Raw genomic sequence first — 19,470 nt, forward strand, 5'->3', positions numbered from 1 at the left:
CCTCCACCGGCGCCAAACACCAACAGCCTCCCCCTTCCCTCCGCTACTCTCTTCTCACTCGCTCAACCAGTGTTGCTTCCGCTGTTGCTACTGCTCTGCTCCACGTCGTTCCCCTCCCAGCTCTGCTGCAGCTGGAGTAGATCTCTTCGCCTCGCCGCAGCGGGTACAACCAAGGCTCCGCTACATGGCTTCCCCACCCCTTCGGCTGCTGCTTGAGTTTGTCTTCCCCCCCCCCCCCCCCGTGTGGAAGAAGACTGGAGTTTATGCTTAGGCCTGCGCTGAAAGGAAGGCAGCCAGTGATTTGTAATGAAGTAACCATTGAAAAAAGCACGTGTTTTGGGCTTTATTTTTGCCTTCCTTAAGGATGGTGGGGAGGAGAACTAAAAAATGCCGTCTTGCAGGAGGCAGACTTAAAAAAAGCATCTTAAAATGAACCCACAAAGGTGGCAGTCCTGTCGTCTCGTGTGTCCATCCTCCCGCCCCAGCGGGTGAGATGTGTCAGACCCGGCTGGACACTTGCTGGAGTTAGTGTTACTGCTAATGTCCATCTCTGCGGGTGTAAATAGGCCGCGTCGCAGGAACTGAAACACCCGATGCTGGAAACGTTGCTGGGGCGAGGAATCTCCAGGTGGGCGTACCGAAACGAGCATGGGGGGGAATGCTGATATTTAAATTCGGGGCCCTTTGCTGGAGGCTGGTGCTCTCCACCACCACCGCTAGATTTACTGGAAATATTTTAATTTTGGGTTGTGATGGAGTGTTTGATGAAAGTGAATGTCCTAGTCTGAAAGATTTTCTGATTTTCCTCTGTGTAGGTAAACTGTGAATAATAATAGAATGGGATAATATCATTTATATCTGATGAATCAACTATGTATTTTCCTATTTATATAGTTTTGCTCCTCAGTACTTGGACAAAAATCCTTTGATTTTCAGAGGAAGCCTTCCTTGTCTGTGGACTTCAGGATTCAGCCATACATTTGGACACAGCCAGCTTTAAATATTCTGTAACATATAAACACACCCTTTCAGCTTTGGATGGATATTATTTGCACAGAGGGATAATATCTCACACCAATGCACTTGAATTTTTCCAAGTCTTAGGATTTCCTGAATAGTTCTCTGTCTTTAATACAGATTTAAAATGCCTTTCTCAAGCTTAAAAGACTATTAAATTTATAATGTTGGATGAATCAAAGTTCATTTTACAAGTGTATGTGGTTTTGTTTGAAAGTACAGAAATGAAGACAGCACTGGAGAATATGGTAATTCAGTACTGGAAATACAAATATTTAATGGGTACATGCTCATGTAAGTTTAATGGAGACAGAGTAAACTGGGCTCTGAAATAAATGTATTATATACCTTTGTTCCAAGTTCATATAAAAGGTTTATTCATTCACAACTTAATTATTCATTTGAAATAGATATTGGTGTAGTAAACTAAGTATGTTCATAAGTCTTTGTGCTTAATTTAATACAGTGCAACTCTGTAAGTCAAGGGGGAAATATTTATCTTCTTTTGGTAACAAACTAAAGTTTAATAAACTACCTATTTAAGAATTCACATACGCATATTTATGTGGACATGTACACCTATGAATTCAAAGGAAAATATGATTCAAAAATGACAAAGTTGGTCTAGGAATACTACTTCAGTCTACTTCTGATTGTTACCAATTCATGTTGATGGAGTCTTCATGTGATTTTAGTAACTTATTTATATAGTGATTTTTTTCTTAATTGGTGATTTAGGGTGTAAATAAAATGTAAATACTGAAATTTTGCTTTTCAAATGCCATGTGTCTTCCATATGAAATATGGTTTAGCCAGTACAAACATCATGGTAAGACACAACACATATTTGACTACTTTGTTTCTGTTGGAATTTTCCAGTGAGAATGTCACTGGACCATTTTATGCTTTTAAAATCCCATTCAACTAAAAGAATTTGTAGAAATGGCTGTTTTGTCTGAGTACTATGATGTTTTACCTGCACAAGAAAACAACTAATTTAAGTCATTAGTTGTTTTAGAAGGTGTTGTAACACACATGAGCAAATCAGGACATTTTTTTAAGGGAAATTAAATACTTAAATATGTTTTATTCCATTAGATATTACTGTAATCTACTTTTTTAAAGGAAAGTGCAAATTCTTCAGTTGCATTCAGACAAGTGGTTCCTTGTATTCCTTTTGTCTTCAAAGGTCTACTAACAAAGATTTATTGCAGAATGAAAACTCACTATGTTCCTAAAAAGATATTTTAGTATGCATGGGGTTCATCTTGTTATGCCTGAAATGCCCAGAAAAAGGGATAAAAACAAGTATTTCATAATATTACTGGAAAGCATATCAAAAGATAATTTAAATCTTATGTCTGTTCCAGATCTTAGTCATGGGGTAGAGGTGGTCCTAATCTGTATGGGAGGAGTTATGCAGTCATACAACCATGACTGTGGCACACTTAAGGAGCATATGCTGCACTAAACAAAGCTGATGGCTATGCAAATGCAAAGCTCTCTGAATTCCCCTGATAAATCCACGCCTATGTAGCCCTGAAAATGAACTGCAAGATTCAGGGTAAAGCTTTAGAACCTAATCCTGCTCCCTTTGATGTCAAGGGAGAATGTTTCTTTTGCCCTAAACAAATGACTGGGCTCCCATAAATCTAAGGTGTTTGCACAGTCAGTTATTCTGAGACTAATTTCTTGTTCTTCAAAGAATCAATAATTCAGTAGTTTTAGTGTAACTTTAAAAGGCAGGAATTGGAGATCTCCATGCAGACAGTACTGGTTTTAAAATGTATTTCTCAAGCAATTTTCACAAAAAAATACGTTGTTGTAGGTACCTCTCTTGCTGCTGTTTGAAACTGTGTACTGAGATAAAAAGCTTTCTAGTTATACAATATGCATGTATACACTGTTGAAAATACTGGAGGCCTCTTTGCCCTTTTCATTCTGATGTTAATTTCCCTGACAGCTACATGTTGTCATTTAGCTTCATAAATTCTGGACAGCATGTAATATTACTGTAAAAACACACCTGACACCAATGTTTTCTTAGCGGTTGCTTGTTGTCATTAATTTTTTTTCTATAGAATGAATGAAAAATGTATTGTGCTTTTCCATTTTTGATTCTGTAAGGGCTGGTATAACATAAAGGTGCTTGTCATTTTAAGTTGTTAATGGGATGAACAAACATTGTTATATTTACCTGTTAGTAATTTACAGGTAGTATGTATTTCTGGGCAGAATTTTAAATAAATGTGATGTCTCAGTAAAATATTTAGAAATTAGCATTATGATGGTGTTGCGACGGAGGGAAGACACAGTCACTCAATATGAGTGATCAGCAGACTTCGTTTATTGTCTCTTACAGTCACCTTTTATGCCTTGTTATAATTAGCTCATACATATTACAAAAGTTAAGCTCATTATTGGTTAGTTGCCTAAATACCAAGCCCGCCCCTAGTTTCTCTTCTGTAGTTTTCTGTTCCCACCTGCAACATTCTTTTCCCACCGAAATCTTCCTGTTATTGTGTAACAAGGACAGCCAAAGACAGTGTATTTTGCTTTACTTCAGATAAGCTGAGAGCGATGTGCATTTTTGTCCAGCCAGCTGGACTATGTCTATGTGACCCTTTTCAGCTAGCCAGTTATCCACAATTCCCCCATCTTTATTTTGGGCGACATGGGCCTGGTTGACCATTTTCAATAACAGCGTTTTAACACAGGAAAATACACAGCCAACTTATAAAATCTCAGTTCAGAAGTATAATTCCTGAAATACTTGAAAAATAAAGTTAGCTTGAAGCTTTAATTTAGATGCTCTTTCTGTTCCAGTGATATAAAAAGTTTAAAAACTTCAAAGGTAATTTTAAAGTTCTGAACATGGACTAATGCAAGCTCAAAACCCCAAAAGAAACCAAACTGATGTTTGACTAGGAATATTTGCAAATATTTTAGTGGAAAATCCCTGACCATTAACAATTTTCTGTCCAAATAACAACTACCCTTATGCAACCAACCAGTCCCTACATTTTCTGAAGAATACCTCATTGATATCAAAGAATTAACAAAGGGGAAAAATTAGTTCTAAGCTATATACATTCATAAGGGGATTTTTCAATAGTTACGTACAGATTTACACACTAAGCCATAATGGCTTGTAGGTGATACACACAAGAAGAGTACGTTGCTTATCTGTCTGAATGTCTATGCTAAATTTGACAACTGTGCCACAAGCCAAGCCTACATGGGTGCTGTGTGTTATGCACGTTCCTTAACAAACAGAAGTATAATAGACAAATTCCCAAGATCTAGTCCCCAACCTAATTATATTATTTTGTAGCCAATTAAGGAAAATAACACAAATGTGCATATCTACATGTGCACACACCTTTTAGTTCAGAACCAATCTGTGATAAAAGGCCTTAGCCTTATGGCATCATCGAATCTTAACGAGTACAGTAATTAAAAATGCAGTCTTACTGTAAGTGCGATTTATGCTGACATTCCCTCAAATGCTACACGTGAGTATTTCTCACTCAACTGCCTCAAGTTAAAATAGTAGTATTTGTTAATATGTATTAAAAAATCATTAATTCTCTACAATAGCAGTTGACTTCCATAACACTATGTAAGCAAAAGAGGCTTAAGATGGGTTTTCTGAATACTAACAATTTATTTTAGACTGTCTAAACTCAGCCCTTGAAAGATTTCACTCTGCCAGACGTAGAAACACTGTTGCACTCCAGTTGTGATATCCCTTTTCCCAAGTTGTCACATGCACATCTCGCTCAAGCAACATTATTGTTAAAGTTTCTCTCTGCTACATAAAAGCATGTTGCACTTGTAGATATAAAAGACAGCACCCTTACTTAGATTATTACCTTATTACCTCATAACTCTTAGTATACCTTGTATCTCTGATTTCATCACTTCAAAAATTCACCAGAAGCAGATAAAACCACAGCCTCAGACTAAACTACACCTTAACTGCTGATTCAAATAAAGGCATTCTCTTCAGATATGCCTAATGCTTACAAATAATTTTGGCTGGTTTTGATCAAAAAACTATTATTACAATAATGATCAAAAATAATAATCCCGTTTGCAAAATGCCTTTAAGCCAGCCTCCTAGTCCCAACCAATTTCCACATTCAGAATACAGCATAAATACAGAATACAGCATAAATTATCTCCATCAAGGCAAAAAGGCTTCTCGTTAAACACAGAGATGTTTGCTAGTTCAAGGCAGAAACCCATTTCTTGTAGGGGACATCTGAAGCACCTTTTTTTTTTTTGGTAGGTTTGTAATGAATTCCGTATTTTTCCTTGAGAAGCTTAAGCTGTGCCTCTTGTTTCAGGAGTGTTTCCAACTCTGAGTTGTCGACTAGGTCCGTATTTCCCAAACATATCATACATTTCCTCCGCTGTGATTTTATACGGCAGGTTCCGAATATAAAGGGTCCGATTGATCCCTTGGGACAGCCGGATGTTAGCTCGCTTGGCCGCTTGCATCGCCATGGCGCCGATCGGAGGGGGGGGGGGGGGATGGTGCCGCCTTGGAGAGAAACCGCGGCCGGGAAGGGGCCTGCCGGGCCGCGCGCCGCCGCTCGCCGCTGCCGCGGGGGACCCAGATGCTATCCCATACGCTAATAACCCGAGGAATTCCTTTTTACAATCTATGTCCCGAACGCTCCGCTTTTCTAAAAAGCATATGAGCGAATCGTACGTCGCTTGTCTCTCCATACCTTCGTCAGCGCTGTTGCAGCCTTTGCGAGACTTCGGCGACGCGTGGCCGGCGGGACCCTCTGTAGGTGCTCCCGGGCGCGGGGACTGTGCCCTTCCGCCTCCTGCGCTGCTTTCAGGACCGGTACCCGAATCTCCGTCGAACCGTGGCTCGCAGGTTCAGCCCTCTCTAGGGTCCCTGTTCGGGCGCCATTTGTCGCGACGGAGGGAAGACACAGTCGCTCAATATGAGTGATCAGCAGACTTCGTTTATTGTGCCTTTTATGCCTTGTTATAATTAGCTCATACATATTACAAAAGTTAAGCTCATTATTGGTTAGTTGCCTAAATATCAAGCCTGCCCCTAGTTTCTCTTCTGTAGTTTTCTGTTCCCACCTGCAACATTCTTTTCCCACCGAAATCTTCCTGTTATTGTGTAACAAGGACAGCCAAAGACAGTGTATTTTGCTTTACTTCAGATAAGCTGAGCGCGATGTGCATTTTTGTCCAGCCAGCTGGACTATGTCTATGAGACCTTTTTCAGCTAGCCAGTTATCCACCTGATGGTATATTTTTAATTTTTAAAAAAATAATTGAAAGTAACTCAGCTTATTATCTGAATGTAATATAGTAATGCAATCATATAGCTATCATCCTAAATTTAATTATTCAAATGATTGGGAGTCTGGTGTTAAGGCTGAACTACAACAGCGAGTAGGAAGAATGTAATGCTGAATGCTGTATGGCAGGTAAGATAAAGTTATGCTCTTTGCATTGACTTTAGTTCAAAGGAGTAAATAATAGCACCATGCAATTAATTCACTATGGAATATTCATTGTGAGAAGTAAGCAACCTAATATCAGATGAGGCCTTCAGTGGTACAGGTAAAATAAAAAACTAAGGAAGCCTGCATATTGAGTAGTAAAATATTTGTATAGGTACTTGCTCTAAGTTTAGAACTTGATGGTGACTACTGATTTTATTTTATTTTTTTTTCTGGTAAGACAGATGGAGGTTTGTGTTTGTTGGTTTGGGTGTTTTATTCTAATTATTTAGCATAATTTACCAACAAGAATTTCATATGGAATGAAATAATACTATTTCATCTTTTAATTTTTTCTTAAGTGACAAACTTGCACTGTCTCTACTGTGTTAAGAATATGCTTCTGTTTCTATGAAGAAGGGATATGGATTCTATGGCAAATATGTCTTTTAAAATGTATACTTGTTATATATGGAGGAAAAATATTGAAGACAAAGCTCTAGTATTTTCATTTGAATGTTACAGTCAGTTTTTGATTATGCAAGGCAAAAATTTAAAACACAGATAATATATGTAATTTAGATTATAAAATATAGATAACAATAAAATACATTATATAACAGAAAAAGAGGTCAGTGATAGAATACTCTGCTGGACAAGTAGATTGTCCCAGTATTGTTAGGGCTGTAAGAACAGACATAATAACAGTTATTTTTGTAGGGAAGATAAATGATCAGTTATACATTGTCATTGAAAGAAATCTGAAATCTGGCTAAAGATGCTCTTTAGGCTCTTTTCTGTGGATTCACTATTGGTGAACTTCAGAAAGAAAGCAGGTACCGTTCCTGCTATAACTTCCTGAACTTCCCACAATTTTTTTTTTCTTTAATCTGAGCCTCATATGACTTTATCCTCTCAAAAGTCTTTTTTTGGACGGGCACTGGGAAAGCAACTTACCATCATGTTTTATAACAGAGATATAGAACTGCATGTCAGTTACATAACAAATCCTGTGCAATTTCATACAAGAGATGTGAGGGCTGCTATGGATTATTTTGAGAGATTACGATAAACACATTCAGGCATTTAATTTTTTTTTTTAACTTTTTAAGGTGTAAAGGTAAATTGATGCAGTTTCATGGGCCAGCAAGTTAATGTGGACATTCATCTTCTGACAAAGGACAGAAATTAAAAATTGGCCTGATGGACTGTTGTATTTGGTGCAAGCTGAAAGCCACACTTTTATGGATTAAAGAAATCTGAGAACATCATATCATGCTTAAAATGCCTTGCCATGCCCTTTTTAACGATCTTGCCAGTAAAAAATGATTTGAGACAGAGAGATGATTATCTAAATCATGTATGTTAAAAGCTTCTTGGGCTTAGGCCTTTAAAAACTGCTTCTTTGAAAGAAAGCAGAACTTTTCCATTCTTCAGATACTGAAGTGTTATCCATATCAGCCAAAAGATTCAATGGCTACATATAAGCTATTAGGTTAAACATGTCTGGGATTGTTCTCTGGCACTGAGATTGGTAACCATACAATGTTTTATGCCTTTATTATTAAACCCTTTTATTCTTCAAAACAGGATAGTCACATGCATCTACTGCCCATTGGGAATGGTTCCTGACTCACACTAACTCCCAAACCGTGCCCAGGAATTGTTTAGGAAAGTACTAGCTGGCATGCTTTTAGCCTGTGCCAAGGTCTGTTCGAACATTTTAATACACAGTTTTTAGACAAATTATTTCCAGTGCCTGTGAATGTTTTATGGTGGTTTCATTTACATTGCATTTTATAGATACACCTAATGCAGTCTCCTTGGAGCAATTAGCCAAAAGGAAGGTAAGAAAGAGAGAACTGTGGTCCTCTACCTAGAGATAAATCACATTCATATTTCCAATTAATTCTTTATTGAAGCAATTAATCACCTATTTTTTTTATCCAGAAACCTGACAAAAGAATGTTGATTGGAATTTGGCTATCAAGTTAGATTTTTGTTCATATGAAGACATTTTAGAAAGTCCTTTATGGTGGCTAAAACAGCCTTCTAACTTGCAACAGATGTCCCTCTTTCTTTTAGACATCCTTATGAAAAAAAAATTATAGTGAGAAAAGGAACAGGAAGCATACATTGTGCAATAAAATTAAATAAACACAAGTAACTTTTGCACTCCTTTAAATTATGGCTAACATAATGAAAATAATTTCTAAAATGTAATTTATTTTAAGATAAAAATGGAAAAGGAGTAAGGATAAATAAAACATCTTATCTTGTTGTTACGGTAACCTGGGATAGTTTCTTTCTCCCCATAGGAGTATGTAGAGTCCCAAGCACATTTTATTTCATTGTCACGGTAACCCAGGATAGTTTGCTTACCCACCCCACCCATCTGCACATACCCCTGCATGGGTGCCAATGAGGGTGGCTAGCTGCAGATCTCAGAATTCAAACACCACCCGCATTACATCAGCTACTTTGCTAATAAGCAAAACAAGTGTCCTGGTTTCAGCTGGGATGGAGTTAATTTTCTTCTTAGTAGCTAGTACAGTGCTGTGTTTTGGCTCTTGGTATATAAACTTGGAGGGTTAACTGGGGGGGATTGTTGCTCAGGGACTGGCTGGGCATTGGTCAGCAGGTGGTGAGCAGTTGTACTGTGCATTGCTTGTTTTCCTTTCTCCCTTTTCCTTTGCGTTTTACCCTTCCCCCCCCTTTTCCGTTATAATTGTTATTATTGTTCTTTTTTTTGTTCTGTTAAAATTATAAAATTGTTCTTATCTCAACCCTCAAGTTTTACATTCCTTTCTGATTCTCTTCCCCACCCCTCCGGGTGGGGGGGAGTGAGCAAGTGGCTGTGTGATGCTTGGTTGTCGGTTGGGGTTAAACCACGGTAACAAGACATTGCATATATATGATATGCTAATAAGCACACGTTTTATTATCCACCCCTGAGGTGCTTTTCCTTTGAGCTTCACTTCCTAGTAGGGCTCCACTGCATAGGGTCCTTATTTGATTAGTGATGGTGTCCCAGGGGCTCCCACAGTGGTAACCATACACTTTCATTAAAGCCAAAGTTTTCAGTTGCTGAGTGTTGTGCCTCATCCCTGAGGGATCTGCACCTGCTTTTTGCTCATAACACCATAACTTTAAAATCAAGTCAAAATGATCTATTTATGAAAAATGTCCTTTTCTGCATCATGATATATTTAAATTCTAGTTTTTTGTAGAGGAATGAAGCTGGGTTAATTAACATTGATAACATACAGTTGTGGGCTGGCTTCAGGGGTGTGTGTGTGAGAGAGAGAGAGAGACCTGGATGAGGAGAGAGGAGGAGAAGGCAGCAGAGGCAAGAAGCTGAGGGACTGGCCTGAAGAGTATGAAGAAACAGCATGAACAGTAGATGGACCTTAGAAACCTTGTGGGGGATTGGTGGCTGTGCCGGGGCAAGGTGTGCTAACTACTTATTGAAGTTAACTTGGTATGTGATGGTAAAAGACCTTGTTGCAGCTGGCTAGTTTTGAGAGTGCTGCAAAAGTTTTTGATGTTTAAATTTCTTTATTTGTTCTCCCGCTGTTTTAAAATACCTATATGACTTCCCTCAGGTTCCTTAAATGTAATTCATCTTTGAAGAGAAGAACAGCATAGAAAATCTTGTCCTAAGATTTGGAGAAATAACGGGATTAAGCATGAGCAGTTTTCTTAAAGGTTATAGGTAAGCGGAAATTGTTTACAAATCTTGACTATAATGAAAGAACACTAGCATGCACAGCGTTGTTAATTAATGTTAATTTATAGGTTTTAGTTACTATTGAACATTTTGTAGGTTTGCCAACTTTATCTACTGTATTCCCAGTAAAGATTGCATTCCAGTGCAAGTACTGATATGAAAGACAATATAGTCACTCTCTTAAGGAGGCTGTAATATGTATACCTGTGCTTTTGGTAGTATGTTTTCCATGCAGAGTTCAATGTATTAAGATGGTCTCTTAGCCATAATGTTAGATAAAACATATTACAGCTAATTATCATAGACAGTGCTTCTTAAAATTGCTAAAAAATTAAAATTGCTTAAAAGTAGTTAAACTTTCTGGAACAAGAACAGCCTCCACGAGAACATGGGTACATGTCACCACCCAAAAAAAGGCACATATGGGCAGCACATATTTTATTGAATATTTTGAAGTTAGATGTGTGAGAAAAAAAACCCAAAAATGCCATAGGAACAGATGCAGAGAAGGCACAGAAACTCATACACAGGTCTGAGCAATCACTGGGAGCATAGCTCTAAGGAAAATGGAGCAAGAGAGATTCAAGATGACTGTCAAGCAAAAAGGACTTGAGACTGAGTGAAATTTTCCCATGGTTTCAGAGGAAAAGAATGTATGCACAATCATTAGAAATAGAGTGCATCAAAATATCTGATGCCATCATATATTTTTTCTGACAGAGGCAATCCACTAGCCATTCAAGTCAAAGCACATAAGAATACGTTTCCATTTTTAAAGACAGTTGCCTTCTAAATAGATCCATAAATTACAATAACCTGGCAGCACTCAAAATATGAATTTTCCTGACAGGATAATATATGCATATGCCCCTTTAAATATTTTTTTAATACTTTCATTTGCTAGAGTTTCCTGAAGTTACTAGTTACTTTCATACCTTCCATGGTTCCACTGCTGTTTCCCCTCATTTCCAGACTACACTAGTGATTGCTCTCTTCTGGTCAAAGCGCTTGTTTCTCTTGCATTTTCTTGGGTAATATTTATATTTTCTCTGCCATTAGACTGTGTTTTCCCTAATGTTTTAGATTGTTTCCTTCTCACTTGCTTCCAAATATAGAGGCAGCATATAAAAGCCCTTACTTGCCTTCTTTTCCTATTTTGACTGTTCTTCATTGGCAAAAATAATCCAAAATATAAATCTCTACCTGTTCCTCTTAAAGAATCCACTGGCTTAAAAAAGGTTCTCTCTATAAGCAATGATCTTGCTGTTTTATTTTTTCTTGTAATAATGTTTACAAACTAGTCAAATGCCCATAGAGGCAAAAGAATAATTTATTATGTCTTTGAGTAGGTGTTTTGCTGACTGACTGGCTACCAAGCAAAAATGGATTCCAAATCAAATATAAAAATAAATGTAGTTTATTATATTGTAATATAATAAAGGAAGATAGTATGCAATATGATAAAAGGAAACAGTACTAGTTATTATGCACAATATGATAGAAGAGCAATATGAGCAAAGCATCACATCCTTACTGCAAAGCATTACAGCGATTAAGAAAAGGATACATGGCCAATTACCACCTTAATAACATCATCCTGACCCCCACTTTGGCTGGGAAGCCCCATTGCAGCCAGTGCCAGGAGTCTCTTGGTAACTGGGAAGTTCCTATATGGTGCATCCACCTGTAGATGAGGCTTCTGGCCCAGTCCTGGAGCTTGCCCGCCTTTATACTCAGCAAAAAAAAAAAAAAACAACCCAGCTTACATACCTAGCGTTTGCAAACTTTTAAGTTTAGGCTAAGTGCAGGTGTACGCTATCTCATGATCCATAAGGTCCACACACATCAGGGACATTGGCCAGACATCCAAGCGTGGTTGAGTTACTGTCATGACACAGCTGCACACAGTATTTTTTGTCTGGATGGTCCTGCTCACATCCTGCCTGTTCAGGGGGCTTAGGACAAGCACCACCTGTTGGATCCATTAAATGTGATTTATAGTTGCCCTTGAACTCACTGTCCAAGTTAAACAATTCCTAATTAAATACATGATCAAAGACTTTTTCATAAGCAGTAATCAATCATTATTTAATAAACTTTCATCGCAGAAGGTGAATGTAAAATTTGTTTTGGTGGATATCCTATTTTAATACTATAGAAAAGGTATTTGTGTTGAATAACATTTGGATAAAAAAGTCAGTTAAATAAGGAATACTCTTGGTAAAGAGATTAATTGTAAAACCCATGCTATAAAATTGATGTTTAAAATATAGTGTACCATAAGAAATACTTATATGAAAATATTGTTTCAGAAAAATTGTTATATATGTGCAGACTTGAAAATATGATCTTTCAATTTTCAGTTTTTTCACAGCTAATTTCAGAAACTTCATTTAGACTATAGAGTGTAAATGTTTCATTTCTTTTTTTTTAATTTAAAATATAAATGTGCTGTGTTTATGACTGACTGTTAAGAGCTTAGCATATTACTTATGCTATGAAAACTTGGATGTTTCCATGTAATCTTCAGAAGTACTAAAGTTGACTGTCTAGTCTAGGGGCATGTTGAGTTGTACAGGCTATGTATTTTGATGTTAACATCATCTGAGTTTTCCTTAATAATGCAGTTTCATGAAAAATTGGTCATCTAAACAAGTACTAATAGAAGTTTGGGGATTTTGTTTTGCTTTTAAAATCTAGATTAATAAAGGTAAATGTAGCTTTTTCTAGTCCATTTAAATTTTGAATGCAAGGCATTGGTCTTTATTTTACAGTTAGTCACATCATAATCTTATAGTCCCCTTATTTTCTAAATCTTCTCATTAATACCAGCTAGAGCTTGAAAAGAGAAAAACGCTTAGTGTCCCTATATTGTTGATGATTAACTCAAAAATATAACATGGTCTATAGGGGCAGGAGTGTCACATATTTTATAGCCTGTGAGGCTTTGTTTCATTATCATGAACATTGTGTTACACAGCACTCTGATGACCTTCATAGTGTTATGAAGTTAGTATAAAACTGCATAACTGTTGAACATTCACAATCTATCAAACTGATTATCCTTAGCAGTTAGTTACATCTTTTTTCCTCCTTCTCACTCCTTTAATAATCTTCCCTCCCAACAATAAAAACAAATGTGTATTTTTAAATGAAGATTTTTCTTACAAGGCCTTGTAACAGCTTTGCCCTCTTCTAAAAGCAGTTCAGAGATGTCTATATGACTTATTTATGGCTGATGCTCTTCACATGTAATAAATATAATTTCTCTGATTCCCCAAAATTTCATTTGAAATGCTATATACTGATGCCGAAATGCTATATACTGATGCCAAAATGCCTGAAATCAAAAATTTCACATGTAATTTCAGGGAAGTTATAGACCTGTAATAATCAGGCTATAGGAATACAACTACATGTTTCAGTAGCTGTAGAATAATAACTAATTATTGCCTTTAGGAATGTTTTCTTTTCATCTGCAAAAATTTAAAGGACAAATTCTTACAACCATGTATGTGCCAAGCAAAAAGTTGTGGTACTATTAATCTAATAGGTTTCATCCAGCATACATACTTCCCTTTGGCTGCAAAAGCATATGGCAACTTTTTCTTAATTAAATACTATGTTTGGTTATTTGTTAATGTAGAGCTCAAGAAAGGTTCAGGATTGCTTAGTGCACTGAAGTCCTTATTTATCCACAAAAAAACCCCCCACAAATAGTGCCAGAACAATGATTAATGCAGACTTCCTGGTGATGTTTCACTGGTGTGCCCCAGAGGGATCACAGTTGTTATAATGTAGTTCAATCTCTTCTTTCTCTTTAGTATATGGAGTCTCCATACATACCATGTTATCACAGTATTATTGCTTATACTACTCAGGTACTTAGGTGTAATTGGGTAGTCAATAAATGTTCTTATTAATTATATAGAAGAAACTATCACATTAAAAAAATTAATTGGACTTTCCAAAGACAATACCCCTCCTATTCACCTCATTTTATGCTCCTAATTTGTTTATTCTGTGTGGTTTTGGTTTGCTTTTAAGTTTCAGAGTTTCTCAGAGGAAGTGAGACTGGCATTTTAAAGTTGCTTGGGAAGCACTGCACATGCTTATGATTCTACAGAAATATTTTTAGTATGATGGAAAGCTCTCATGTTTATCACTGATAGCTGCTCCTACACCAGCTACTTCATGAACATTTTAAGTGCCCTCAGTTTCTTGTCATCTAGGTGCAGATCAAAGAACCCAGTTCCTCACTTTCTTGAGAAATTTTTATTATGGGCCTCTAAATCAAAGACACCACAGTATAATCACTTAATAGCAAAAAGTATTTTTTGTATACACTGACATTTTAAATTATTCTTAAAGAACACAATATATCAAATACTCCAATACATTAGTGTAATCAGATGCCTGGAGAAGTACTCAATGGCTGAGCATGTTCCTGAGAACTGCCTGTGGTGGGTCTCACCCAGCCTCCGGTTCTTTAAAACGCTTTGTATGAAATCTGGTCGAGTTACTTGCATTTATGCTCAGGACTTCCGTTAGCCAAGCCTATTTGTTACACCTACTGAGCAGATTTTGGCTCAGTACGTCAGATTATGACTGAAGAAGTCACTGGACTCTTAACTGAGCGGCAGCCCGGGCTGACCCCGTGGTGGCCGCTGCCTGCGCCTTTGTCACTCCAAACCCCACCTCCCATCGCTGCTTCCCTGCTCTCCCTTTTTTCTCTCCTCCCAGTCCTGCTCATATAAATGAGACTGTTATGAGCAGCCACAGCGCCAGTGAGGAGGGAAACACTGGTGATGCTGGAAGGAGAAATAAAAGTGGATCTAAAAGCTCCTAAAACACCCAGCCAACCCCAAACACGCTACCGGAGTGCCACCTCGCCTCCTCCCTCAAACCAGGCGCCTGAGTGGAACTTGCCCACGCAGGAGAAAGGAGAGAGGTGCCCTCAAGATTTTACCTCAGGTTCACCTCTTTTAATTCATAGATCTCCTCCTCATGCTTTATAATGACTGTTTATCGCTCTCCTTTTGAAATTTTATCTTTAATTTTATAGCGAATAATTAATAGCATGGAAGTAGATTTCCCCCTCTCCAGGTAATGGAACAGTCCGCTGGGTTCCTCGGCACCGACACTCAACTTTTAATTCCTTTTCTGCCAAATCCCAATCCTCCCTTGTAGAAGGTTCTTTCTTTCAGAGACTTGGATCCTGCCTCAAGCTCTGTCACACTTAAACATCACAGACAGGTCAAGGTTGTAGGAACTTTCGCATATGGGCAGTGTAAAAACTCAAGATGGACTTAAATGCCATCAGGTAAAGTCATCCATTGTGTTTTCTTCTTAATAAGTGTTGTGGAGATATGTATCAATGCTTAAGTATTGATTGGGTGAACGGATTTTTTTCTTTCTTTTTTAAGTTTTGAAGTGGAAAACTTTGTTGACCCTGTGGCATACCTGCCACCCCAGATCAGCAATCTCCTCATCCCTTGAGGACATACGTTGCCCTCGGTCAGCGGAAAACATTTGCTCCTTTCAGAAACATTTTTTTCTTCCTCTTGAGCAATAACTGGAGACATGGATGTGTCCTGACCTGAGAACTGGGGTCCTAACCTCCATTTCTCAATTTAAGCACTTAAGTGTATGGTAAGATGTTATAGGTTTTGATATACGGTCTTTCTCAGTTAGAATTGCAGAGGAATTAAAGAAAACTGTAGTAAATGTACTTACTTTTTAAAATAATATAATGTGAGGGGTCATTTAGATAAAATTTTCTGTTTCTTCAACTAATCCTCCATTTCTCTATTCCTGCTTCCCCTCAACTTCAAGTGGTAGTTCAATCCCTCAGAAAACTTCAGTTATTCTAAATAAGGCATATAAAAAATTATCAACTTTTCAGTTCTCAGCCTCTTCAGTTTATTGGCTGTACTGAATTCTAAAAACCCTGTTTCCCTTCCTCGGATTGTCTCCTGGGTTCATAGCACTGGAGATCTGTAATTTTCCCTGACCTTAATGGCTGCAATTAAATGTTTCTCTTTCAGTATTTTCCCTCTCTGACATCTTTGCTGGAACAAGGTTCCTTCTTTGGACCACTCTTTTTCTTCCCATTCTCTTTTGTTCTCTAATTCCTAAAGGATACTGTTCTGAACCATACTGAACTGTACAGTAAGAGACATTTACATTTTGTAGGAAGAAAGGGAGGTATATAGCTTAAAGTAAATGCAGAAGAAAACTGTTGCTTTTACTCCAAGTTATTAAGGTTATTAGGCATGTCTTGGTAGCAGGGAACATGTGGAAAGAGTTCTGGTAGAAGTTCTGCAAGAAGTTCGTGTCACCTGTGCTAGTGCAGGAGAGCTTTTTCTAGAAGCCTCTTAAGTTGTATGAGTGGATGTATGAATTGCAGTTCTTAGAGTGCTTAAGGCCATGCAAGGTGAGTTACTTCTACTGGTGTCTGACAATTCATGAATGCTGGTATTACATTTCCTATAACAAACTAGGCATTAGAATATTTAAATTTATTACAGCTGTATAACTTCTTGTTTGAAAAGTGTTTTGCACATTTGGTTTATATTTCAACATTAGGCCTAGTTTTCTAATCTAGAAAGCACACATGGTATACAATTGCAAACATAACCCTTAAAAGTAAAAAGAGAAAGAAACCATTTTGCAAAATAACAATAAATTGCAAGATTTTGTTTAATACAACACATATAAGAAATGTCTACTTTTGCTTAGAGAATTTGTGCAAGTTTTAAATAAAAGGGTAAACAAGGGTACTGTATTCACTCAGTAAATGTTGTTGTTTGGTTCTCTTCAGTCAAATGTAGAGCTTTCCTTTTCATATGAGGAAGTGTTGGGAGCACTGGGGACTTTTGAAGTTCTGGTTGATTCCATTGACCTCCTGTTCTCCTCTCCAGTTAGACTCTAGAAAGGACGACTTTTCTCTCACACTACAGCCTCACAGATGGCTATGATTCTGGGGGGTGGGGGTGGGGGGGGTGGGGGGGTGTGTGTGTGAGAGAGAGAGAGAAAATCTACAGCTTGTTTTTCTTCCTTCAGAAATAAACGACAATAATATAAAACCAGTCTTTCAGAACACCCATAAACCTTTTCTTGTAAAAGGTACCTTGGCCACCTTTGGCCTTGGTTGATATTTAAGGTTGCAAAAAAGCATTGGTATGGACAGTGCTTTAAACTGAATTCCCCTCATGGCATCTGTCAGCTTCTGCCTAGTTTTCATGTCAAGAAATTCAGTGTTAGGATTATATTTACAAGAAATTTAGGTATGGAAATACATAGCTAGGTCAGAAAAGTAACTCTAAACTCTATATTGACACATGAAGAGAGAAATGACACCCTTTAATAGTTTAAATCTAGTTTGGAAGCACATACACTAAAATATCCTAGCCCATGTAAAATTTTCTGAATTATTACCATGTCCCTCTAATGTCTCTGAAAATATCAATAAATCTTTTAAATTTTAGCCCTATTTGATATAAAATTTGTCCTGACATCCATTTTTTTCTTTACCACTTTGTTAGAGTTATTGCTTTAAAGCTGCAAAAAGGGAAATAAGTGTTACAAATCTTCCCCTGTTCTTTGAATTTTTATCCCAAAGACATGTTTTTCCATAGTGTCTTACTCTTGTCCTTGTTTCAGGGGTTGAGCAAATTATGTCCAGTTGTTTTATTTCCCTAAAATAATCATGCCAGTTTTGTGGCTTGTTATTTTACAAGAAACCTCAATTATTTGTTGTAAATGTTTACTCTCAATAATAGCTAGGGAAGTTTCTAATTTTTAATCTCCATGCATGGAATTTATGGCATTCAAAAATACTCTGCTTCTGTCCAAAATGGTAAGAGGTTAAAAAAGGTGATGTACTCAGAGCTGTTGGGCTGGATTTTTTTAACATCTCTGATCTAATGTTCAGTTCAGTCTCCTATCTGAGAGTTATTTGATGTCAGGATATCAAGATTCAGATAAAGCAGGTAATGTGAAATCCATCAGTTAGGGCATTCTGTCAAGAACCTGATTTCATACTTATGAAGTTCAGATAAGTTATGTGCACGTCTGTGGAAAGACAGGAACTGTGCGTATTTCCAAGCACTGTTCACAGGAGCAGAGTCAATAGAAGGTAATCGCTCCAACTGCCAGCCCACAGCCACTGCACGGCCCTCCAGCACTTCCTGTTTCTTTCCCACTAGATGGTGATAGAGGAAAAGCTCCGGCTTCCCTATTTGAGGGACAGCAGGTTAATCTCTGGGCTAGCAAAAAGCAATACACTCACTCATGCATGGTCTCTTAGATATAAGCGGACAGTTAAAAATACTTTCAAACAAATTTCTTTCCTGTTTTGAGGAAGTGCAGTCTATGATGAGATTATAAAGAAGGATGAGCTTGCTCAAGAGAGAGGAGGTATTTGAGTCTGAATAATAAAATAATGTGTAGATATGTGTGGTGATAATACTAATGTGCAAAACTTATTAGGACACTTTGGAGGAAGATATATTTTAGAAATTTGACATTCTAAATGGCATCAATCATAATCTTTTGCCTAACTAAAAAATAATGGTTTAATTCAGCACAGCAATCTATCAATCCATACAGCATGAATGATTGTGTGGAAGGGCCTTAGTTATGTCAGAGAGAGCAGTGTGTGGAACTGCTTGTTGTACGTGGACTTAGGTATGTAAAGACAGAAGCAGAAACTGAAGCTATGAATATATTTAGAAAGACAGGTATTTATAACAAAAAATGCATGGTATAAACATTAGGAAGCTGGATGTTACAGAGCTGTGAGAAAGTAATGGTACATATGGAAAGTAACTGGTAGCAATTCAAAGCCTTACGCTTCTTTCTCACATGTGGAACTTCAGTTTCTTTAAAATAGACAAAAATCCTCTTCACTTGAGCAGTTTTAGAAGTGTAGGCTGCATATAAAAGATTTACTCCACAGCTCTTATTCCCCAGTAGTTTTCCTCCTTCCTCTGGTCCTCTACATGTTATCTACATGCTTACTCTCAAGGCCTGGTACTTCTAAAAGGCTGTTGGTTATCTGAGGTGCAGGCTACACCCCTAAAAATATAATATGGTATATAGGAGCACTGAATAATAAAATTAGTTTGGAAAGCTTGGGTTTTGGGCCAGAAAGATAATCTTGCATCTAAGTAAATCATCTAAGTAGAGGAGAAATCTTTAAATATAGGCTGAAATTTGGAACTTATCCTAGTCAAAAGG

The 19,470-nt window shown here is 37.4% G+C and overlaps 1 long non-coding RNA gene across 1 annotated transcript; it reads left to right on the plus strand.

Annotated features, from left to right (window-relative positions):
- The first annotated feature begins 42 nt into the window (after nucleotides 1-42).
- LOC130141999 (uncharacterized) lies at nucleotides 43-15,770 on the plus strand. The gene is made up of 3 exons (XR_008819246.1): nucleotides 43-628; nucleotides 10,103-10,212; nucleotides 15,654-15,770. It is a non-coding gene; the product is annotated as an uncharacterized LOC130141999 (long non-coding RNA).
- The last annotated feature ends 3,700 nt before the right edge of the window (nucleotides 15,771-19,470 follow it).

Source organism: Falco biarmicus, chromosome W (assembly GCF_023638135.1).
Source record: "Falco biarmicus isolate bFalBia1 chromosome W, bFalBia1.pri, whole genome shotgun sequence".
Lineage (NCBI taxonomy): Eukaryota > Metazoa > Chordata > Aves > Falconiformes > Falconidae > Falco > Falco biarmicus.